At 42.1% G+C, this 26,064-nt stretch overlaps 1 pseudogene; it reads left to right on the top strand.

Moving 5' to 3' along the window:
- The first annotated feature begins 24,912 nt into the window (after window positions 1-24,912).
- On the top strand, window positions 24,913-25,571 carry LOC118614911 (annotated as a pseudogene).
- The last annotated feature ends 493 nt before the right edge of the window (window positions 25,572-26,064 follow it).

Raw genomic sequence — 26,064 nt, 5'->3', positions numbered from 1 at the left:
ATTTCATGTACCTTGTCTGTTTTAGTAGGTGTTTAAGCCAGGGTGTCAGTCTGGCCCCTGTTATTTCATTGTGGCCAGAAACAAAGTCCTCTTCCTCGTGAAACATCTTTTTCTGTTGGGTTCTGTGACTTGACATTCCCTTGCCATGTCTTCTGCTCTAGCAGCTACCCTTAGTCTCCTTTACAGGCTCAGCCTCCTCCAGCAAGCTAGTACGTGTGGGAGTTCCTCCATCACCACCGCCTGCCTCTCTCCTTTTACCCTGTAAGGGCTGAGCTCATCCATGTAACCACCTTGATCACAAATTATACTCCCAGCCCAGAGCTCCCGTGACAGGTACCCAACTGCCTCTTTGATTCCACAACTTGAATGTCTTGAAGCACCTCACACCAAACATATCCGAAATGAATTCATTGTCTCTCATCAAATCTGATCCTCTTCTTACTGTACAAGCAGTTATGAAGCCAAAACCCATGTATCTTCCTTGACACCTCTCTCTCCCTCACTCCTATATCAGGTCCACTGCCAAGTCTTGCTGATCCTTCTTTAAAAGGATTTCTAAGACTGAGTCCCTCCTCTCCATCTCTACTGCTATCACTCCGGTCCAAGTGCTAACTCCTAACCGGTCTCCATCATTTCTTCCTATTTTGTTCTCTGTCTCAGCCAATAGTGATTTAAAAAAAAAAAAAAAAAAAAAAAGGAAAACTGATTGTTTTACGTGACACTTTCCGTCGTCCTGCGGTTCTGGCCTCTGCTCACAGCACACTCCCCTCAGTCTCCGCTTTGTACTCTCACTGGCTTTCGCAGTCCTCACAGGCCCACCGTCCCTCTGGCCTCTGCTGTCCCCTCTGTCTTGAGCGGCCGTCGCTCACCTCGCCTGCCCCTCCGTTAGAGTCCACTCAGTCACCGCTTCTTAGGGAAGCCTGACCGGGTCAGGTCCCGCGACGTGCTGTCATGACTTCACGTGCCTCCTTTCCTCGGCACTCGGTACAATTATAGCTTTACTGCTATTTGTCTAGTTCTGCGATTAGTTTTAGCTTTCCTTCCTAGACTTAGTAAGTTCTGTCATGGTTTTTTTTTTTTTCTTAGATTTTTAAAAAGCACATTTTTCTGTTATCGTTGACATACAGCATTACATGAGTTTCAGGTGCACAGCATACTGTGGTGGTTCCCGGGTTGGAACTCCGGGATGAATCCGTGGAGCACCTAAGTGCATCGGTGAGTGTCAGGGAGCGGGGGGGGGGGGGGGGGGGGGGGGGGGGGGGGGCGCCCAGGCCCACAGCAGGGCAAGTGCACAGACGAGGGGTGCAGGCACCACAGCTGCTCCGCCAAGAGGAGGAGCAGACTAGCCCCTTCTGAAGCTGGGATACCCACAAACCTGTGGTTCCAATGTTGATAGTGTCCTCTCTACTATCAAAATGGCAGAACTCTTCTAAGCTCCTAAGGTGATCTATTCAACTTTCTTTTTCTTCTAATATTTTAATACAACTTTTAGGAAAAAAAGAAAAGCCAAGCAGGAAAACTTGGAGCTATCATCTCAATGAACTACAGAGGAGGCTGCTACTGTATGCTGTGGGCACTTGACTGCCATGTGTGATAAGACTTAGGGTTGTGAGTGCCGAAATCCTGGCCCCGAGCCTCTGTCCAGGGGCCCTCACAGCCCCGGAGCATCTCCGGCTGCAGATTTCTCCACTGAGTGACAGCACAGCTGCTCCAGGCCCCTGCCCTCTCCTCATCTGCTCTGACACTTTCCTGGTGAGAGAGAGACACCTAGAAAGAGGGATGAGGGCTGAGCTTGGGCCAGGTCTCAGGGGACAGAGAAGCCACACAGCGTCCCTCACTAATTTGGGGAGAAATGAGCAACATTGTGTACATGAGGACCTCGTGGTTAGAAAGCCAGCTGGAGTGCTTTGCATTTTTTCCTTTATGCCACAGCCCTGCAGGGTCTTGCTGTAGGAGAGCAGCAGACCCTCTGTGGAAGGTGGGGTTGAACTCACAGCTCAGGGGCCCTTCTGACATCAGGCGGGCTCAGGGTGTTTCTGCTGCAACACGAACAGGACCACCTCTTTTAAAGGTCCTCAGCAAGGACCTTTAGAAAATATTTCAGCATATAGCACGTTAGTGTGGGCATGAGGAGGAGGGAGAATGAGTGAGTATGTCATAATAAGGGCTCCAGAAGGAGAGTTAGTAATTGTGCTCTGACAGCAGATGGCACTTGTTCTTAAAGAATGTATCGGCTTCTGGTTCTGCCTTAGAAGCTGAAAACCAGCGCTTCCTTAGCTCGCATCTTTTCAGGAATGAGGGAAAATGACAAGAGGTGGAAGTCAGGGGATACTGGAGAGCCCCCATGGGGCAGCCATTCCTGGAGGTTGGTTGGCAGCCCTTCCTCTTCAGGACTTTGCAGAAGAAACACAAACTCAGCCCTGAGGGGAACGCCAAGTCAGCCAGAGCCCTTCTCCCAGCCCCCAGAGCCTGGCACTATGTTGCTGAAGTTGGAATTTGAAGCATTTGAAGCATATGTCTGTGTCTATGGTTCCCCACTCTTTGGAAATTTTCGACATGAAAGAGATAATAACTCAGGTGCAAAGAAGTGTGTGTGTGTGTGTGTGTGTGTGTGTGTGTGTGATATAACTATAGGTCTCGGATGTCGTGCCTGGTAGGGAGGACCTGGGAGTTAAGAGTTGAGTGAATTACTTCACATCCCTGCCCCAAAGTGAGCCGGCATCCCTCAGACCAGGAAGGCTCCAAAAGCTTGGGAGTCAGACAGATTTTGTAATCAAACATAAAGTTCCTCATTTAACCCAGCTACTTTAGCTCCCAGAGCCTCAATTCCCACATCTATAGAGTGTGAATGTATGATATCTATCTCTTGGGCCTGTCTTAGGAAACAGGACTGGGCAAGGGGAGATGTGGCAATCATCACAAGGCCTCAGCCAGATTCACAGGGGGCTCAATGAATGGCCTTTCAGAGTTGTACCACTTTGACTAAATGGGGCCAGACTTTGGTGTCTCGCCCACAATTTGTGCTAACCAGCTGCCTGATACTGGCTGCCCTTGGGGAGAGGGTGTGACCTTGGATAAGGAAACATTTCCTCTACCTCCCCACCAACTGAGGAGGACCTGGGCATCGAAGGGCAGCAACTACTGCAAATGTTGAAGGAAATGAAATGACATAACATCTATATAATAAAGTAAGAATTAAGAATAAATAAATAAACAAACAAACAAAATCTAACTGGTTCATCTTTCCCCAGCATCATCCTTGGAAAAAGTGACATTGTGTTATTAAAGTTCTAAGCTGTCATCCTTAAACTCAATACTCCACAGGGGAGAGAAAGAGCTTTTGTGTTTCAAATTCATTTAAGGACAATAGGTAGCATGGTTCCAGACCAGAGGTGCTAAAGGCTCCTTTGGAGATAAGGAGATGGAAATGATCCTGTTTTTAAAGGTAAGGGGAGAGAAATTCTCTACAATTGAGAGAAGATCAGTGGACGTGGATTCTGATTTGGGAGGGTTGGTCTCATCCCACTTCTGTTTAGCCCCCCGGAAGATGGAGTGTGCATTTCATGGGAGGGAGATTATACTTTTTCAGCCATTGCTTTGAAAATCTCAGAGAAAACTTCCTAGGATTATCTGTTTCTAACCAAAGACTTGACAGAGTTCCCCAAAAGAGACCAGTAAGAATTAAAAAGTAGATGCCATTTCCAGAACATTCTAGGCTGCAGAAGACTCATTTTCCTGGGACTTTTATGTGACCCTGGGGAAGGAAAGCTCCCTCCATTACTGAGATTGATTTTTTCCACTAGGCGGGTGGTAGGGACCCAGAGTGGTTATCTGATTTAAAAAAAAAGAAAGAAAGAAACCAAATTTTATGGAGTGAATTTCATACCCACCTCACATATTTAGCACCTAGCAAGTGCCCAGCACCTAGTAGACATGCAATGAGAAATTAATTCCTTTCCCTTTCTTATCCCCTTCTGCCAGGGATATACCTAAACCTTGTGATCAGTTGAAATCCTTTTCCTGTTCAAAGAAAAGAAAGAAAGAAAAAAAAAACCTGGAGAGAAAGACATTCTTCTTTGTCAGATTTGCTAATCATTCACAAACATTTATTAAATATTTACTATGTAAGGCTCTTCTCAAGATGGCAAGCTAGATCAAGCAGCTTGCTAATCGATACTGAAGAAACGTAGAAGCAAGAGGGTAATGTGCATTTGGAGAAAAAAATAAAAACAACAAAAGAAACAAAACTCTCTGTAAGGCTCTGGGAAGGTTGTCCTGAACTCTTGTATTTTCAAGGGGTGAGTACAGCTGGGGATACAGGGACCCAGAGGCAACGGTGAAGAGATAAGTTGGAGAAAAGCCTTTTAAAAGTTCTCCTTGCATCTCCTTGTAGTAGCTTTATGATAATCATTGTCTGCTTCTTCAGTTCCGAGCTTTGTGGCAGTAGCCCGGACTATTGGCGCAGGTGTCTGCAGGGTAAATTCATGGCAACACAAGAGCCCTGTTAGGAAAAAATGATGACAACAGACGTGGACTGAATAGCTAACCTCTGAAAGTCATCTCTCACGTCCCTCTCCACACTGCTAGAATTGGAGGACAGCATGCTAGAGGACTATCTCTTCCAACCCTGCCTTAACCTAAAGGTTTAAAGTGAAATCCAGAGGAGTTACCTGATGGAAGGCCAGCAGCCCGGAGGAATCGTAGTGATTCCGTGGTGCCTGTGACTCTCCATCCCAGTGCTCCATCCCTTTCTTTCTCCTCAGACTCCCTGGAACTGACCTAGTCTAGTGTCTTTTGTCTTTGCCCCAAACATGTTATAAAACAGAGTAGAGGAAATATGAATAGGTAAACGAAGGAAAGGAGAAGAGAGAAATAGAAGCTCATAAGCCAAAATGACTGGAGGAAGACAACAAACAAGCAAACAGACAGACTGCACAGCATATGCTACTGGGCAGAAGAAGCATTCAAACAGATGGACCAAGAGTTTAAAATAAGTGCTGTAAACACACCTAAAGAAACGAGAGAGGATGGTAACAAGGATAAAAAAAAAAATCCCCAAAAAGAACCAAGAAGAACTATTGTGTGTGAAAAAGGTAAGCAATAAAATAAAAAACATTGTAGATGGGATAAATGGTAGGACTGATACAGCTAAAGAGCAAATAGTCAGTTGGAAGATCAGATTGAGAAATTCTTCCAGAATGTGGCAGAAAAGGATAAGACAAGAAAGAAAAAAGATACTTTAAAGGACAAAGCTAGGAGAAATGGAAGATAGAGAAATGTCTACATCCAAAAAATTAGAGTCCTAAAGATAAAAAAATACAAGAAATAGTAAAAATACATTTTCTGGTATTAAACTATTTTTTATATCCAGCTGATCTGTTAAGCAAAATGTAAGGCCATAGTAAAAAATATTCTAAGGCATATAAAGCTTTAGAAGTTCTGCCACAAAAGGTCCATATTAAAAATACTTTTGGAAGAAGTTTTTAAATAATAAGAGAAATAAATCCAGACAATGAATCAAGAGTTATGGGAAGGAAGAGTGGTTATATATCTTGGCAGAGTTTACTATTGTCTTAAAACCGAAGATGGAAGGAAATATATTTATATAATGTGGTATAATATAATCAGGGTCTTCGTCCCTGATTCCTGCCCTTGGTATTACCTGCGTGATAAGGTGCTATTTTGTTCTAATGGGCTAGTCCCTGGCAGGCCCATAGATAGCTTTAGGATGGGGATTGGTTGTCAGAAAGACTAAGTTGTGATTAGAAGCTTAGAACTCTCGACTTTACTCCTCGACCTTCAAGAGGGAAAAGGAGCTGGAGATTGATGTGATCACCAATGGCCAATGATTTCACCAATCATGCTTAGGTAATGAAACCTCTAAAAGATGGGGTTTGGGAAACGTCTGATTTGATGACACATCTACGTGCTAGGAGGGTGACAGTTCCACCGAGAGAGAGGCTCTCGTGCTCAGGACCATTTTAGACCTTGTCCAGTGTGTCTCTTCATCTGGCTGTTTATCTATAACCTTTATAATAAACTATAATAGTAAGTATAGTATTTTCCTGAGTTCTGACTCATTCTAGCAAATTAGCCAACTTGGGGTGAGAATTTTGAAAACCTCTGACTTTGTAGCCTAGTGGACAGAAGCATGGGTAGGTAACCTGGACCCAGTATTTGGGACTGGCATCTAAAGCAAAGGCAGTCTTGAGGGCTGGGACCTGAAACTATGGACTATGATTCAGTGTCAGAACTGAATTGAATTGAACTGTGGAAAACCTGGTTGGTGTGGAAGAGTTGGAAAAGTAGTCTTGGAAAAGACACCATGTATTTGGTGTGAAAAGGAAAAAATCCTCTCATATAGTAACCCAGAGCTTAAATTCAATCAACATGTTATAGGGGACAGAGTAGGAGGGAGCCCGAGGGGACATGCGATCACGGTAAAGTAAGGGGAAAGGGTACAGACAGCAACGTTTTTAGGAAAACAATGGAGGTGAACACGAGTATGGATCTTAAGATAAGGCTGACCACCATAAAGACTAAACCTGAATGTATCATCTTAATCTTGTGGAAGAAAATTTGATGCATCCAGTGGAATTTGGGAACGGAGAAAAAGGAAGAGAAAGAAAGTAGAGCAGATGAAAAATAAGATAATGGAGACCGCATGGATGGACATTGAGAGCGTTACGCTAAGTGAAATAAGTCAGACAGAGAAAGACAATACTGTATGATCTGATTTATACGTGGATTAAAAAAATAGCATATAAAAACATCATAGACACAGAGGATAGATTGGTGATTTCCAGGGCCAGGGGTGGATGAGATGGACGAATGAGCAGAGGGAATTGGTGAAGGTGGTAAAAGATATAAACTTCATCTATAAAATAAGTCTTGGGGCTGTAATGTGCAGCATGGTTACTAAGCAAAAAAAAGTAAAGAATAAATGAAGTATTGGAACCAAGTCTTAATATGGTGGTAAAAATGTTAAACTCATCAAAGGCAAAGACTCCCAGATTGTACTCGAAACCAAACGAAATGTGGTACAACAAAGTATTTCCTATAAAAGACACACTTATGACAAAAATACAAAAATTGGCCATAAAAATAGATAGAAAAGCATATACCGAGTAATTATGAGCAAAAAGGAAATTGGGGTAGCAATGTTAATATCTTATGAAATAAAAATTTAAGGCAAAAAACATCACAAGGGACAGATGATATACATTATATTTACATTAAAGAAATGACAGGAAGGAAAGATATAATCATTATAAGCAATATATCTAATAAGAAAACTTCAAAATATTCCAATTAACCGAAAGAATTGCAGAGAGAAATATATAATTCTACAATTGTAGCTGGATAAACAGATTGATCAAGGAGACCAAAAAACAAAACAAAAACAAAAACAGAGCTATCGAAGACCTAACAATAAAATTAAACAAAGATTTCTTTTCAAGCACACTTAAAACATTTACAAAAATAAGTGTTTTAGATAACAAATTAATAATGAATACATCCAGAAACGAACAAGAAAAATTGAACTAAATAATTTCTTATGTTAGGAAACAAAATAACATACTACTAAATAACTTTTGAGTTAAAGAGAAAATCATAAAGAAATTTAAGGAATACTAGAACTGCAGTAAACACTACACATCAAAACTTGTAGAATCCACCTGAAAATTTAAAATTTACAACTTCAAACACATTTATCAAGAAACTAGGAATGTTAGCAATAAATAAAATGAGCAATCAATAAGAGAATTTGAAAAAGAGTAAAAAAGAAAATAATTATAAGAGTAGATACTAGTAAAATAATAAACAACAAAAAATGATTGTCAGGGTTCACACAAATTTTATTTTTAAATATTCACAAAACGGATCTCTAGTAAAGTTTGATTAAAAAAACGGAGCTGATGCAAATTTAAAAATACAGAAAAAGAAGGAAATAACTACAACAGAAATATTAAGAAAGAATGGAGGAGCACCTGGACACCTTTCTGCCACTAAATTTGAAAGCCTCGGTGAAATAAATGAATTCTTAGAAAAATACGAAATGTTAAAATTGGTACAGAAAAAATATAGAGAGCTTGAACTCAATCAATAACCATTAAACTAACTGAAAAGGATGTCAAAGACCTACCCACCTTCCAAAACATCTCAGGCTCAGAACAGTCTTGCAGGTAAATTTTACCAAACTCCCAAGGAACAGATATTCCTATCTCATATACACTGTACCAGAAAATAAGAAAAGTGGAAGCTGCTTATGATTCATTTTATGAATTTAGTATAATCTTGATTTGAAAGACAGGAGATAAAGAATATTATAGACTCGTTTAACTTATGAATGTAGATACATAAGCAGAGAGTAAAAAATTCACTGAATATCAGTTTATTTAAAATATAGTACATTAAAATCAAGAGAGGTTTAATAAAAGGATAGCTCAATATCAGAAAATCATGAGTCCCCACATTCCACACACATAAAGGTGAATAATATAATTAACACAACCTTTGTAGAAAAAGCTTTTGAAAAGGATCAATACCAATTTGTCATAAAATTCTTATCAAACTAGAATCAAAATAGAATGAAACTGTCCTAAGTTGATAAATCTTATATGCCAAAATATTACAGCAAATACTTAGACATAATGGAGAAAATTTCTTTTAAGATAGGGATCAGAACAATAAAACCCCTTACATACTAATAATACTACTACTATTTCTAATACTCCTTAACACTGTCTTACAGAGTACTAGAGGTCCTGGACAATTTTCTTTCCTTGGGACAGGGAAAAAAAATGTAATGATTGAAAGTAAAGAGTTGAAACTTACATTATCTTTCAGTAGATATAATCATCTTTCTAGAAAAATCAATAGGAATAATAGTAATAAAGTAATATAGTATTAATAGTAATAAAGATTCAATAATATTATTGAATAAAAATCAACCTATAAAAATTAATAGTGTCTCTTATGCTAGATGAATATTTTATCATTTTTAACAAAAAATGATAAAATATTCAGGAATTCACTTGACCAAGCCTACATGATACCTCTGTGAAGAAAACTAAAAATGTTATAAACACCATAGGCTATGTCAGTAAGTGGAGGAAGAGTCCATGCTCTTGCATTGTGTAATGTGATGTTATAAGGACGTCATTTATTCCTCAAATTAAACTATAAATCAAATACAATTTCAATTAACATTTCTCCTCGACCTTTTTGAGGAACTTGGTTAACTTACTCTACATTTATATGAAGGGATAAAGATTCATGACTAATCAATCTTAAAAAAGAAGAGTAAAGATAAGGAAAGGGTCTAATCCTACTAGCTATTGCACACTGCAAAGCCATTGTTAATTTTTTTTAAGCGTAATTATGTATTAAGAACAGACAAATAGATCAATGGGATAGAATGGAGAGCTCAGAGACAAATCCAGGCCTATGTGGAAACAAAGGACAGAATTAACACCACAAATCAGTAGGGAAGGGACACATGATTTAATAAAAATGTGTTGAGAAATCTGATTCATTATACAGAGAAAAATAAAACTGGATCTTACCCAATGCCTCATCACCAGTGCACAGGACATGAATTAAAAACCAAAGAAAGGAAGAACACTAAGTCAGACGAAGGATGATAGGACTTGCTCATTCTAGTGTTATAAATTAGTTAAAATAATTACTGTCATCTATAAGGTTTCTTCTTCTTCTTCTTCTTCTTCTTCTTCTTCTTCTTCTTCTTCTTCTTCTTCTTCTTCTTCTTCTTCTTCTTCTTCTTCTCCTCCTCCTCCTCCTCCTCCTCCTCCTCCTCCTCCTCCTCCTCCTCCTCCTCCTCCTCCTCCTCCTCCTCCTCCTCCTCCTCCTCCTCCTCCTCCTCCTCCTCCTTCTCCTCCTCCTCCTCTGTGTCTTTCTTTCTCAAGTCCTGGAATTTTGGAGAGGTGGAGCAGTACCTCCACCTGCCTGCACTGACTGGTGACTTCTCGAAGATTTTTCCGTCTCTCCAGATCCATTAAATGAACACTGCTTTTTTGAAGGGACTTCTTAGCTGATGCAGACTGGCCAGTCCTCTGGGTGTGTGGATTAGTTGAATGGCAGCCACCAGCTGGACAAACAGAGAAAGGAGGAGAGAGGACGAGGATGGAAGGAGGCTGAATGGCCGGTGAAAACACACTTCCGCCTCCTCAATTTTTTCTGAGGCCGGTCGTCTCCCTTAACTAAGCTTCAACCGCATGTAAAAGACCGGAGCAAAGTACCCGGTGAGCTGTGGTTGCCCCTTCCTTAGTCGGCACTGAAAGAAGGTGACGTTAATCTTTTCACGGATTCCCTGGGACTCTCCTTCGGCTCCACCATATCTTATTTTCCTGAAGTGGCAGCTCTCTCGAGTCACACTGAGGTTTGCTGGGTGCGGAGAGGGCCTTAACGGGATCCGTGGCTTATGCTGCTACTTACGCTTCTGGTATTCAGCTTGCTTTCCTTTCTTTCTTTCTTTTTCTTTTTTTTTTTTAAATTTTAACTTATTATTAGTTTCAAGTATACAGTGCATTGGTTAGACATTTATATAGTTTATAAAACGATCTTTCTCTCCTCTGGCTCTCCACCTAGCCATTACATTAATGCCAACTGCATTCCCTATGCCCTATGCCGTGCTCCCCACCCCTGTGTCTACCTATCAACTACTAATTTGTACTTCTTTAACTTTTCACCCCATTCTCAGCTTGCTTTTCTACAAGGGCTGGGCCCTGACGGAGAGATTTCGGTTTGAGATATGCTACTCCCCCAGCTCCTTTTCCAGCTTTACCTGCACTATCGTATTTATTGTGACTGGTCCTCCTCCTCGGATTTTTCTCTCACTTTCCAGATTTTGCAACAATAAAATACACGACTCCCAGTAAAGTTCTTTTTTATAATTATAATTTACAGTTGACTTTCTTATTTTAGCAAATGTGTAACATATTTTTATTTAAGATGTAACAAGTCAGGACTGTACATAAACCTCTCATCTCCCTTAGTTTTTCCATTTCTGTGGCTGACCAACTCGCAAGGCCCTGTTTCCCCAGGTGTGAGAAAAGCCCTAATTGCTATCACAGACCCTTAAAGCTCCAGGGCCAGGTACACAGGGGTCCTGGGCAGTAAGGAGGGATCTCGTGTGCTGCCAGCCAGTGGTCGCAACCTCCTGTGGGGCTCTGGATGGTGGCCCCAGGTGTCCCTCATGTGGGGAAGCCCCATTTCCTGCATTCTGGGGGTGGGGGGGGGGGACCTGGACGCCCAGAGGCAGCAGCCAAGGGTGGTATGAGCACACTTCACCCTCTATTTGAAAGGTAAACGGGAAACCAGTGGATAAAGGTGGGGAGGATGGATGCGCAGCCATTTCTCCAGTCACGCGCTTGCTTGGAGGCATCTCTTTTCCTCAGGCTCAACGAACCTTTGCAGTATGGTAATGACACATTGGGGAAGGCCTCAAAGAGAGCTCTTTCTTTTATTAATTTTCTCTAAGTAGGACAGTTGCAATATAACTTTTGATGTTATACTTAGTCCAGAAAAATTCACTTGTAATGTCTTGCCATTACATGTTATTAGATACTCCGAGCCATATAGCATTGGAGCGGCAAGTCCCCGCTCCCCCGACTACCAGAAGGCTTGTGATGGGAAAGGACTCGCCCAGTCCCACAGCTAATTAGTGGTCATGCAAGGACAGAGTCCAGAACTCTGGACTCGAAGTTCGAGACTCCTTTACTCCTCTGATCCTACACAACTTTCATATAAGCATATGAAGTTGTTATTCAGAGGTGATTTTGAGAATATAGAATTGGTATTGAAAGTTTTACTCATTATTTGTGTAAAAATTGATACATTGGGCACAAGCATCAGGTACTGAATTGCCCAAGTATTCGGCACCAGTAAAATGTTAGATTAATTTTTACCGAGTACGTACATGGAAATTTGTTTGTGCTCAGACATTCTGGGTGATCAACAGGTGGCAGTATTTCCCTGCTTTATAGCATCCCGCTAGCCTGCTAAGGGGAGGAATATTTTTCCTGGACTCTGGGTTAAACACTGATCAAAGGACTTCTTCAGAAATGCAGCCAGGCTGAGCTGATGAGCTATTGCTTTGCAGTACCTACCCCCAGAGATACCCCACCCTGCACCTACCTGCCAGCACCCTAATAGAAGGGTCACCTGGCAAAGTACCCACCTCCAGAATGACCTGCCCTCATCTCTGAGGGGGAAAGAATTAAAGAGAAAACAGAGAAGTAATACTGACCAGATTGGGCTTAGTTAGATTATTCCTTTAAGTTTAATTTATACAATGCTTTGAAAAATTTCTTTTCCACTTGCTTTTAATATAAAAGCATAGCGGGGCATACTTGAAGTAGGAGGTAAGCTATGGAGAGGAGTTCTCAGGGGCAACTGGTCCAGTGTGGGCCACTGTCTGGGGATCAGGATGGAACCAGCAGGGTCAGTGGGCTAGAGATGGGACAGGTCAGGCACAGATGCAGGAAAGAGGGCGAACCATACCACACCACACAGACCATCGGGTCCTGCTTGTATGTCCTGGCCAAAAAAATAAAAACAGTAGTAATAACGGTCAATATTTTTTGTGGCCTTACTTTGTGCCAGGGATTCTTATAAGCTTTTCGTGTGAACAGATGAGGTAGACACTATTATCATAGCCATTGAGCCATGAGGCAAGTGAGTTCCAGAGAGAGAAACCTGACCACATAATTTACCAGAGTTAGAATGTGAACTGGAAACCCAGGGAGTCTAATTCCATGCTCTGCCATGGTCAACTCTAGCTCTCAAGCAGAGGGGACTTTTGGGCCTTGTGAAGCCGAGGCCGGCTGCATTTGCTCTGGGTGGCATTGGATTCTTTAGAAAGAGTGGGGTTGTCTGACAGAGGAGGAGCTCTGTGTGGAGGCCGCCTCTGCTACCACAGCCTGCTGCCACAGGGCTGTCCTATTCAGGGATGGCTCATAACTAACACTTCGTCATTGGTGAGAATTACACTCACCATCTTGGAATGATAACAATTCTTGTGGTTTCACCAAATTGCAGAAGTCAATACCCAAAGTGAAAGCAGCCTGTATGTCTGTACCTCGTGGACAGTGTCACAGGGCCATCTGGGTGCTCTTGGGAAGGCCTGTGAGGAACGACAGCCTAAGCTCTGATTTAGCATAAAAACTGGAACCCCTCATCTGAAGTTTGAGGGTTGCTTGCGAAGGTCTGCAGACTGAGGAGCGGTGTTTTCGGACAGATACCGATGGGCAGCGATCTTGCATGGTGATCAGTCTGCGTAAAACACCTCACTCACTTTGGTAATTGGTTTGTTTTTTTACTTCTTTCACTCTACAGAATGTGGTTTAGACCTTCATTCATTCAATCTGTTTGAAAACATTTACAGATGCTCCTTTTGCACCAGGCTCTGTGCTCAGCATGGGAAGCAGCAGCAGCAGCAGCAGCAGCAGCAGCAAATAGCTAACATTTATTGAATGCTTATACCAAGTCCTGCATCAGGGATCTTTAACTCTAAGGAAGCGCGTTCTCTCTGCATTCTTAGCGAGTGCTGTGGTCTCATTTACTTTCACCAAACCCTATGAGGGAGGCCCTATTAGTATCCTCACTTGCATATGAAGAAAGCAAGGCACGGAGAAGTTAAGTAACGTGCTCAAGGTCTGTGGGGAGTGTGTATAGACTTGGGATGTTGGCCTCAAGCAGCTTAACCATCTGGCACAGTGAGAAAAAGAACAGCTGAAAGTTTGAAGACTGAGTTTAGAGCATCTGAGGCCGCTCATAGAATGTACCTCAGATTATTATGAGAAGAGCAATAAGACACACCTGCCATTTTCTAGCTGTGGGGCCCAGGCTTAATGTGTCCCCTCTGAGGCTTGGTTTTTATCACTTATAGAGACGTGGTGATAAGGCCTGTTTGAAAAGGCTGTTGTGTGTATTAGGTGATGTGGTTTATACGAAAGGACCTAGTGCTGTGCCTGGCAGACAGCAGCTTCCTGCCTGGTCTCCTTCTTCTCTAGTCGTGGGAGCCAGGCTCTCCTTCCCCTACCAGTGTTTGATATGAGCAATTGACATTTATTTTCAGTCTTTCATAAAGAGCCATGCAAGCATGACTTTAAGACATGTCTCCTACCTGCTTCCTGAGGTTGCCACTTGAATCGTCCTAAGTAGAAATTCTAGAGTCAAGATGGCCATGTTAGGTAGGGGTAGGGAGCTCTTGGATGCTTCCCAGAAGAACTTCTCCAATTATAAGCTAGGCTTTAGCCAAACACCTGGCCCAGTGCTCTGCATATCCATTCCCTCCTCAACTGCTTGAGGACGGACAACACATTTTTCTACTTCACTGCTATATCCCCCAAAACCTAGCCCAGAATGAGAGAAGAGTGATAATAAAGGAAGAACTTTATTTAGCATTTTATGGTGTGTTAAGTACTTTTCTAAGCACTTTTGTGAATTTAATTTGCTTTAAATCTCACAACAACATATAAGAGAGAAACTGATAATAATGCCATGATCCTCCAGGTGCGGTCACCAGGGTGCCTTCACCAGAATCACCTGGAAACATCTTAGAATGCAGACTTCCAGGGTCCACTCCAGATCTCTAGACCTCTAGGGTGAGGCCATGAAGCTGCATTTTTAATGAGGTGCCCAGGTACCTCTCTTACAAACCAATGTGCACTATCCTTATACAAGTGAAAATGTTTGCTTTAACTATGTAACTCTTCATTACTTATGAACCCAAAGCTTCTCAGTGCTCAGTTACCTTGTAGGTAATATCTATTTGGAATTACAGCAGGGAATATGTCGTTACATGGTTGACACTTTTCTGATAGCTTTAAGTGGTTTCCTTAGTGAGTCCCTTCCAGGACTCCATCCAGATTTTGTGGGGCCTGAAGCTTACATAATTTTGGAGGTCCTCTTAAAAACACACATTACAAAATTAAGGATAAGAGTAAATACTTAGAATGAGAAAAGAAATTACAAACAAATCAGAAATACCTCATGTATTATAAAATGTAAATGACATTACTTTTTATTAACTTATTATTTTTATATACTAGCCCTTATAACACTTTATTCCCTTTTTTTGTTTGCATACCCTTTGATCACCTTTTCATATGACAATGACTTTATATATATATATATATATATAGAGAGAGAGAGAGAGAGAGAGAGAGAGAGAGAGAGAGAATTTTTATGGAGAGAAGAGAAAGATACTTCATTTTCCTTCAAACCTGGATGATCAAAATTTGTTTTTCATTATTATATTTTAGTAAAGTTTCTTCCAGCTATACAACTCTTTGTCAGCAATGCCATGTAAATGTTTATGCTTCTTGTCAAATGTTTGAAAAACTGCCATCGAGTTTCTTTCATACATGAACTGTAAGAACTAGATGAATTTTCCTCAGATCTGCTTCTGGCTTCAAGTATTCCAAGTCTCGATTCTTCCTCAGTACCCCGCACTTCCAGAACATGCTTACGTTGCTACGCGGCCCCTGGCCTTGCACTTTCGTGTCAGGAGGATGGATGAGAATGCCCAGTGGGTGGTGGGAGATTTCCTGGAAGCCAATCTCAGGGCAGCTAGCAATGACTTAACAACACGTGAAGGTAATTATGGACCCCATAAGATGGTCCATGAACCCCAAATTAAATGCACCTCTTACTCGATTTCTCCTTAACAAGGTGCCCAGGATGTTTTTCATCACTCTACAAAAGTGTGATGGGGACGGTGTCAGAAGGGAAAAAAGTCTTTATTGATTGAGGTTAAAATATCTGAAGTCTACACAGTTTATGAAGACATGTGACATGCGAACACACTGCTGTGGCCCTACCCAGAACCTTGAAGTGAGGTGTCCCTCACTTCAAGCATTAACATCAGCATTCGTTTACCTCTGCTGGTACCAAGTCTGCAGGAAGGAAGCAGAGGCTCTTCCTGCCATGACTCTGTGCTTAGCGACTGTGCTGGAGATGTACATGGCAGGGGCAGGTCTGCGTGTGGCCCCCTCTGCACTGGGACAGCTCTCAGCTCAGCCTCAGGCTCCAGAACAGAGAAGGTGTAACCTGTCTTTAACTTCCCACCTCCTTTGCTAAGATACAGGAAATGCAGGCCCTCAATTTTCTAATTATAAAAACAGCTTTGGAAGTGGTTGTTTCTCATTCTGCTGATTTCTCCCCCAAGAGAAGACAGGCAAACTCTACCTCTCTTATGGTCCAAAGAGTGTGTGGGAGGAGGGGAGTTGGAATCTAATGTCTCATGCGCACTAATGCTGCGCCATTCCAGTTGGATGGCTCTGGTCATGTGAGTGGTTTCTTTGGGAAGCTCCATGTATCAGGAAATTAATTCCTGTCAAATCCGAGGTGACAATAGGACAATACCTGGCAATGTTTGAGGGTACTGAGAGAGCAATGAGACAGAAGAGAGAACTTCTTCCCTTGGTTCTGCCAAGTGAAAAATGTAGGTCAGCATGAACAGCCTGGTTTATAGGGAAATTGGGGTTCGAGTAGTCATAAGGAGACATTCTGTTTAGGATTTTAGTGTTTTTAGTTTTTATGTTTTCATGGGGTTGCAGATTTGCCATTGTAGATGAAGGGTTAAGGCTGGCTGGTCTATAAGGACCCTTCCAGTACTAATTTTCTATAATTATTGTCTTTGGCTTAAAGCACAAGCCCTGCCACAGGGCAAGGACCCTTAGGAGGGACAGCATACCATGCTACCATGTTTATTCACACCACAGTGGAAATTTGTTCATTGGCTAATTCCACAGATTTAATGGCTAGGATTATCAAGAAGGAGATGAGCCTTGCAAAGTGTTAGGGAGATCGCATGTGAGAATTCAGAGCTCTGTCCTCTCCCTCTCCCCTTTTCCTTCAGCGTGAGAGGCCCTAAGCCCTCCCAAGTAACAAGATCCTGGCATCAGGATGAGAAGTAACCTAAAAGTGGTGGTGGTGGTGGTGAAGGTGGAAGCGTCAAAGAGGAATTTCAATTGCTTCATGGACTGGTCTAGAGCTGACCTGGGATCTCACGACTAACATATAGTATTCTGCTCCCAGAACCCTCCGAGGAAGAAAGGAAGTGGTATGGATCCAAGATCTGGTGTTAACGAAACTATGTTCTCAGGAGTCCCCAGGATTTGGGCCTTCCCAGATGGTAGTAGTAATGTAAAGGCCCCTCAGTGTGGCACACTTACGTCTTTTTCCTCTTTTCCTGTCCACTTCCCAGCCTCTATCTTTCTTTCCTTTCTCAAATGTCCATTGAGTACCTCTTGGAGGCAGAAGTAAACAAATACAGAAGACATCCCTATCTTCAAGGGCTTATGTTGAAATAAGGTTCACAAATCTATGTTAGACACTGTACACCTAACAACTCTGCAAATTGGGCTTGTAATTCCTATTGACCAACAAGAAAATAACACCTAGGATGGTGTCTGAAAGCCCACACTATTTTGCAGAATGCATGAATGAATAAATTAGCAAAGAAGTGAATGAACAGGGGCATCAAAGATTTAAGTGGCTAAAACCTTGGTCTGGCTTCAAACCTTCACTCTGCGTAGCTTTCCAAACTGAGTGGGGTTGGGGGCTTACTTCTCCTCTAATTCTGAAAACAAAAGCAAGAAGGCCTTTCCCTGCTGAGCTCATCAATGCTTTTAAACTTTGTTTTTCTTTCTCCTTGTTTTCCTTTTCAAAAATCTCTTCTTTTTCTTTTCTCTCATTTGCCCTCCATTTTCTCTTCTTGTCTGCTAAGGCATGGCTGCCCCTTCTAGGGGCCTTTGAACCTATAGAATCAGCTGCTCCCTGTAGAGTGGTGTGAAGTGATAAGTGAGCTAAGGCGAAGGGAGAAGAATCAGTCATCCTCATCTTGATCCCATATACCCAGGGAAAGGGTTTCAGACAGAATTGGTAAATATTGATAAAACAGTCCATTTGAGAAGACTCTTTTTATGGGTTGAAATATGTCTTCTGAAATTCACGTTGAAGTTCTTACCCCTAGAAACTCAGAATGTGACTGTATTTAAAAATAAGACCTTTTAAAATATTTATTTAAAAAAATAATTTTTAAATTAAAATCGATAATGTTATATTAGTTTCAGGTGTACAACACGGTGATTAGAAATTTGTATAACTTACAAAGTGATCACCCTGATAAGTCTAGTACTCATCTGACATCACACATGACATAAGAAAATAAGACCTTTGAAAAGGTGATTAGGTTAAAATGAGGCTGTCAGGGTAGGCCTAATGCAATCTGACTTTTGTCCTTAGCAGAAGAGGAGATCAGGACACACACAAAGAGACACCGGGGCATGCTCGTACGGAGGGAGGACCATTCTGAAGAGGCAGCAAGAGGGTGGCCACCTGCAAGCCACGGAGAGAGGCCTCAGCAGAAACCAAACTTGCCAACACCTTGATTTTGGACTTCCAGTTTCTAAAAATGAGAGAAAATAAATGTCTGTTGTTTAAGCCACTCAGTTTGTGGTATTTTGTAAACTAATTTAACTCTCACATCCTCAAAATTCTTAGCTCATCTGTAGAATTTCATGTCTGTAGAAATGAGCGCCCACACTCCTGCGAGGCAGGCAGTCAGGCCAAGCAGTTTCTACCAGCTTCATGCGCTGGGAACCGGTCAGTTCTCATCTGAGCTTCAAATGACTACATTGGCACCACTCAAAGTTTAACCTCATCGGAACCCAGTGCAGGGCTTGACAAAACTGAGATAGCTGAGCCAGAGCCCCAGAGTTTCTGATTCAGTAGGTCTGGGGTGCTGCCTGAGAATCTGCAGTTCTGGCAAGTTCCCTGGTGATGCTGATGCTGCTTGTCTTGGGATTACACGTTGAGACCCAATGAAGTTATATTTTAATTCTGTCATTCATTTTTTAAGTGGTGTGTGCTTATTTAAAGTTTCTAGGAGAACACTTAGGAAGCCTTCTTCCTGCTGTCCTCTAATGGGGAATGAGCATTTCGAATCAGGATGCATAGCTGGTGGACTGGGACACCTTTGAGGACCTTTCCCAGCCCTGCATATCTGAGAAGATTTGTGGTCATCTGAAAAGGCAGAACAGCAGGACCTGGGGACCAAGGAAACAGGGTAAATGGCTGTTAGCACGCATGGCTATTCTGAAGCCTAGAATTTGTTTAACTGGAACACAGAGTCTTAATTCCCTGGAGCCAGAGAGGGATTTGGGTCAAGGGGAAGTTGAAAAGGGAACTAAATTGAACCAGAGGAGCTTCACTCACATGAAGCAGAACTTGCTTGGCCTCCCCATGGACTGTGTGAAATAGGAAATAATTAGATGTTGTTTGGTGCTTGTGTGACTTCCAGGGTTGGGACAGTCACTCAGGATACAGCTGGAAACAGTGGCTAGAAATGGTCATGTTCATTTCATAAAATCTCTGGCTAATTCTAAAAAAAAAAAAAAAACAAGAAAGAAAGAAAGTAAAAAAGAAAAATTCATTTGGCTGCGTGTGGAAAACCAGCTCACAGTTAAATTGTTTTTTAAAAATCAGAGGTACATGATTATGGGTGCTATCAGTCTTTCACTGGTGAAGAATTCAGTAATACCTCCATCCCTTTCTCCTCCTCAGAGAAAGCCACTTCTAGCTTGTTTTCTTTCAGGCCTTTTCTATGCATTTGGCTTATCTAGTACCTTTAGAATATTTGGCTCTGAATTCCTTGAGGGCAATGGCCATGTCTATCCATTTTAGTGTATCTGGCACATGTTAGGTACTCAATAAGCATGTATAGAATGAATTGAATAAAGGAATAAATAAACTGATTAACTTTCAGTGGGGAGGGCGGGAGTTAGGAGAACAGCTAAGAGGCTGGGAACTGTGGATACCTGTTCCAACTGAAGTTAATTGCCTCAAAAACAAGAAACCTAACATTTGTATAGTGCTTCACGGTGTACAAAGCATTTTCTCATGGAGGACTGCTGCCACCTCCAGGTCTCTCAGACCCCTTGTCGCCAACTTCTACCTGGTCCATGGGTCTGAAAGATAACCCACGTGTGTTCCAGCTTTGAGTGTGGCTCTCTCTGAAGCAGGTGTGAACTCCTCTTCCTTCAAGTGTGTGCCTTTTGGGGATGGAGTGTCCTGGTGACTTGAAAGATGAGAGCTGAATTCTCACAGCTACGCTCTTCCCTCTACACCTCTAGCAGTGGATCTGGAGATTTCTGACCCAAACGCCAGTGACCTGGATGTGTGATGTCCTACGTTTGAAACACTGGACACTATGTTCGAAAGGTCCCTCTCTGTTCTTGTGCGTGCGCGCTTGCACGTGTGCGCTTGCATGTGTGTGGTTTGTTGTTTTTCTGGTTTGCTTCTTATTGCCCTGAAGTCTGCTGAGATCTTCAGGTTAAAGATTTCAACTCCTTCACCTGCTCCTCTGTGCTCTTTTCAAACATAGAAACTGTCAGGAGTGGAACACACATTCTCTTTTGCTTCTTTTTCCTGGTTTGCTGTCCCTTAATGCAGAAAAGTTGCACATATATAGTATTAACCACTTGTGCTGGTTTTGCTTGAAGTCAAATTTTCAGTGATAGTGGCTGAAACTGTTTTGCATTTCAAAACCATTTAAAAAGCAATCACTCACCCATACGTGCTGCCCCAGTTTGCTTTATTTTTACATCAAAGTGAGCTAAAGAGCTTGTTTTACCCCACAAGGAAGAGGTAAAGGGGGGGGAGGACCAGAAAGTAGGATCCTCGGTGTCTGCTCTCTGAGTTCCGAGTCCCGCTAGCCCCTCCAGTTGGTTCTCCAAAGATAAAAGAAGCTGCAGCACTTCAAGGCTCCTCTCCCTTCCCTGCCCCACTCTGTGGGAAACCAGAGCACAGACAATAACCAAGTTCCTGAACACCTTCTCATTTAACCATTTAACCAGCACTTACTGAATTTAATTGAGCACTGAGGAAGAAACCAGGTGACAGGAGTCAGGAGCCCTGGCCTCGGGCTAGGGGCTAGCTCTGCCTCTTCCATGCAGCCCTCCCTGATTGACCATCCCCCTTGCGGTGTTATTCCTCCTTTCTTCTCTCTTCTCCTAGAATCCTTCACCTGCTCCTCCATTAGCATATTTACTGTATATTATCCCGAGTTGTCCTATCTATCCTTGAAAAGCTCTTAAAAGTGAGGACTGTGTAACTAAGGATAGAAGTTTGCAGCACGGTAAGTGCCTGAGGTTTGCTGAATTGAAATGAATTTTACATTTTAAATTCTCACTATTTCAAATGCTCTTCATAGCCAGTTCCTGGTGGTTTCCTGACCTGGGTTCCAAATGGTGCTGAGGTTTAGGGGGTTGAGGAGAGCTCCCTGATACCTGGGAATACCTATCTGTATGTTTGGGTGGGGGCGGGGGTGGCAGGCTGGCCTCACCTCAGGGTCTTCATCTTTTGCTCAGGGACCTGAACCTACCCTGGGGCTGCCTGCCTAGCAAATTTTCTTTTCTTCCTTGACCTTACTGAGAGTGAGGCTTTGTCTTTGCCCTTTTCAGCATCTGCCACGTGCTGAGTGAGGCTTCAGACAGCACAGGACTGTTTTTAGATTTTGCCTCACGTGTGTTCAGCTAACTTAATGAGCTCTCTATAGGGGTAGCTTTCTTGAGAGACCGTTGCTAAGGGCCAGTCACACGTTTTTCACTGTGTTGTGATGGAAACGTGATTAGATGCTGATCCCAGCTTGGCAGAACTTGCCTGAGTGTCTCGTTGGAGTGGCCTCTTCTGTAGGAGCCTGTGGGATTTTTTATAGGTCAAAAGATGCAACCCTGTGATTACAGCAAATGGGCAAAATATGGTAAAATGCCAGGAGGTGGAGGTTCGGAAGGACTTCAGATCCATGTGGTTAAGGGCACGTGTCCATGTCAACTGCTTTGCCTGAGTGGCACCTGTGGTGGGCACCACATAAGCAGGAATTATATGGCCCCTGCCTTCCAGGAGCATTTTAGCTGGTTGGGGAAGAGGGAGTTCACAGAAATGGTTAATTGGCAATCTGGGGCTGCCCAGGCCTAACTGCAGAAGATTAGGATGAAGAGTAGGAGGTGGGGAGCTCGGGTGGGCTGGAGTGGTCAGAAAAGGAGTCCTTGAACTAAAAAGTAAGGGGTCCTCAGTAGGGCAGATGGATCAGCATGAATTGGGGCTGGAGGCAGGAGTAAGCCCCCTGGGAAAAAGATGGTGATGGTCATTCATTGGCCACCCTCCCTAGGCCAGACCCCCTTCTAGGTGTTTCCTTTTTCCGTTCTCATAACCACCCTGAAAATTTGGTGCTATTGTCCCAGTTTTAGGGGTGAGACCCAGAGAGGTTATTTATACTGTCCATAGTCACACAGCTGGTAAGTGGCAGTCTGGAGTTAACGCCGGGTTATTCTTATTCCAAAGCATGTGTCGCGATAGATGGCAATGGCGGGTGAGCTCCCCAACAGAAAGAGGTGTGGGCTGAAGTGAGAGGGTGGTGAGTCAGACTGTAGAGAGACAGGACGGCCCCTGAGGGGCTTGGCCTGAATCCTGAGGTCAAGGATCTCCGGAGGAAGGGCGTACACTTCATGTGAACCCACAAAAATTCTTGGTACAGAGAATATTCATGTGTGTCTATATATTAGACAGGTACCAGTATATTATATACTTTATAAAGCACAGAAAATATACAGTAATTCCTCATTTAACGTCATTGCTAGTTCTGTGACTTTAAGCAAGATGCATAAAACAAAACCAATTTTATCATAGGCTAATTAATATAAACAATAGTTAAGTTCCTACGGCATCTCATCTATGTCATAATAAAAAAATGTTGTATGAAAATGATGTTATTTGAGTAACTGCTATAAGAAATATTAAAGATGGAAATCAAATAAAACATTTTCTCTCATACCCATGCATATGTATTCTTAAGGTGGAATTCTTATGGTTGAATTCTTAAAGAAGAAAAATTAGAGTATATAATATATATAAAATATTAGTGTATGTATATATGAGTGTATATATTGTGATATATAAAATATTAAAATGCGTGTATTAGAGAGGATGTTTTATTTGTTCTCATTCTTTAACACGTTCGCATATTTTATGCTTTGTGGACTACATGGTATATTGGTACTGTAGTGCATGTCTAGGACTTATACATAGTTGTACATGTATCAGGAGTACAAGTGCAAAAATATTTTATTGAGGGAGTTTCTGATAAAAAAATAGTTTGGTATCTACCCCTGAAGATGATGTTTAGGGTGCGAAGAGCAAGTGGAGTCCCCGTAAGCCTCAAGATTGTAAACCACAGAATCCCAGAAGAAGCTGGAAGCTGATGGGCAGTAAATTCTTTCAGATGTCAGGGTCTACAGAAACGGAGATGTGAGGCTGACAGTGAGAGGCCGAGACCTGGAACTGGATGCATCCCTGGTTGGGAAGGCCTGAGGGAAGCCAAGGCCAGGAGGCAAAAATGGGAATCTTACTGATACAGCAAAGTGTTTCCAGCCCCTGATGGGACAGCCAGATGCAGGCCAGGATCACATAGTGAGATGGGCAGCAGGGTTAGGGATGTCAGAATACAGCAGGTTCTGGGCCAGGGCTTGTGTCCAGGGAGGAAGAGATAGCAGGAACAAGGCAGGGCTTTATGCTCGGTGTGCTGCCTACTTGGCAACGTCAAGCCCAGACGGGGATTCAGGGGTCATAACTGGTATAGCCAAGGTGGGTGAGTAGAGGCAGTGTTGTCTAATGGTTAGGCGCAGAGGCTTTAGAGTCAGAGCAATCCGGGCCTAAAACCCAACGTTACTGCTTCCCGACTGCATATACTTAAGTGAATTCCTCAGCCTCACTAAACTTCTCTTTCCTTGTATGTAAAAGGAATAATGATACCTCATAAGGTAGTGATGAGGATTAAGTGAAATCTACTGTGTATGTGTTTGGCATTGTGCAATATAACTGCTATTATCGTTTTAGATTTATTATTTATTCTAGTGAGTCCTAGGAATCAGGCAGTTGCCTGGAAATCATACCTGAGACAAAGACCAGGGGCAGGCCCGCTACCCAGGTAACTGAACACCAAGCCCTTCAATTCCTCCAGCCTCTGGTCTGCAGAGAAGGGAGGATTGTGGATGTGAGAACCAGCCCAGGTGTAACAGCAGCTCTCTGAAATCTGAATAAGTATGACTTTTGAGGACATTGTCCATTGATGGCAATTAATACAGGGCCTGCCTCCCATCTCAGGGTCTTTACACCAGCCATTCCATCTGTCCAGTCTGCCCTTCCCTGGTGTCTACCTGGTTGGTTCCTTTTTGTCATTTATACATAGTAACTGACACCTTCCCAGAAAATACCTCCTTGGCTACTCAAACTAAAGCCACCACCCTTTACAGAGCACTCCACCCGACTATAGCAGACTACTCATCCTTTTCAAGTGCATGTGGATTGTTCACTAAGGTAGGCCATAAATCATGTCTCGATAAATTAAAAAGATTGAATTCATAGGGTATATTCCTTGACCACAACAAAATTAAATTAAAAATCAGTAATAGAAATAAATCTGAAAAATATCCAAGTATTTGGAATTAAATGAATGAATTAAATTTTCTAAACAACCCATGAGTCAAAGAATAAATCATAATGGAAATTAAAAAATATTTTCAACTGAATTATAATGAAATACAACATATCAAGGTGTATGGGGTACAGCTGAATTCTTATTGCTTAGAAAGCAACTTTTAGCTTTAAATTCCTATATTACGAGAGAAGAAAGGGAATCATTTCACAATGTATATGTATATCAAAATATCACGTCGTATACCTTATATATATATACAATTTTATTTATCCACCATACCGCAATAAAGCTAAAAGAAGAAAAAAAGGACTAAAATGAACAATCTGAACTTTCATCTTAAGAATCTTGGAAAACACAAGTAAAATTGAAACAGAGAGGACGAGCTGATGGAGGGCGACCAGGTGGGTGCTGGTGGCAGCAGCAGCCTCCTGGTGCCCGCGGTTGCCCCCGCCACTAGCTGGTTTTCCACACACAGCTGGCGCAGGACAGCTGCAAGGCATAGTGGAGGGTTTCTCCAACATTCCTGAGCTCTACACCAAGATGGCGGGTGTGTTTGAGAGTTCATCCTCTGAAATCTTATATGTTGCACTTTAAACACACCTAAAGGTAACATGGAAAGACTCTTAGGAGCACAAAAAGGTCTTGAAGATTTCATATTTGCTCATGTGAAAAAGATCAAAAAAGAAATAAATGTGTATAAATCTGAGGATTAACTTGGTCTCACCATTACAGATAATGGTGTTGGCTAAGCTTTTATAAAGAAGAGTCAAGGCCAAAAGCTGAAAATTCATCAACAGGAAAAATTGGTACCAGGAGGGAGACACTTCTTCACCGGAGATCAAAACACCCTGATACTGTGGGAGAAGTGCCTGCTGAAACCAAAGCCAAGGCAATGGAAAAGGCTGATAATCTTCTTGAATTGTTCATGGGAATTCAAGATGTTGATTTAGCTACCACAATACATGAAGCTGGAAAGAACAAAGGTAATCCACGTGAATTTGCTGTGGCACTTGACAGAATTCTTGGACACTTTGGATTCTCATGATTTTGTCTTTGGGGTTTAGGGAGCCGTTGTAATGCCAAATGAGGATGATTGAGATGTGGATGATCCATCACTGGAAAAATGAACCATTGTTCCTTTAAAAAAAAACTATAAAATCTGCTTTAAACACTGTAATGGACTCTAGTTTGGTTTTATATGTATGGAATACATTCTTTGAAATACAATTTTGATTTCTGATACCTTTTAATACAGTTGCATATGTAGTATGCTTAAGAACAATTACTTAAAATAACAATTTTAATATTTAAATGATTTTTAAATTAAGTTTTAGGGAGTGTTTCTAAATAGATGATTTTCTAGATAGATGATTATTAGTGGGGACTAATCCCTATCTTTTGCTTTCCACATATAAATAGTTGATTGCAATAGCTTTGTAGATCTGTTGCAAAAGTTTAATGCAATGAAAATTAAGAATGAAGTATAATTTGCTTCATAGCAACTTCATTTTGTTAACTAGCTTGAACAGGATACGTTC

The sequence above is a fragment of the Rousettus aegyptiacus genome, unplaced genomic scaffold (genome assembly GCF_014176215.1).
Source record: "Rousettus aegyptiacus isolate mRouAeg1 unplaced genomic scaffold, mRouAeg1.p scaffold_m13_p_1, whole genome shotgun sequence".
Classification (NCBI taxonomy): Eukaryota; Metazoa; Chordata; class Mammalia; order Chiroptera; family Pteropodidae; genus Rousettus; species Rousettus aegyptiacus.
Note: the sequence above shows the minus strand (reverse complement) of the source record. Positions and strands in the feature narration are given on the sequence as shown.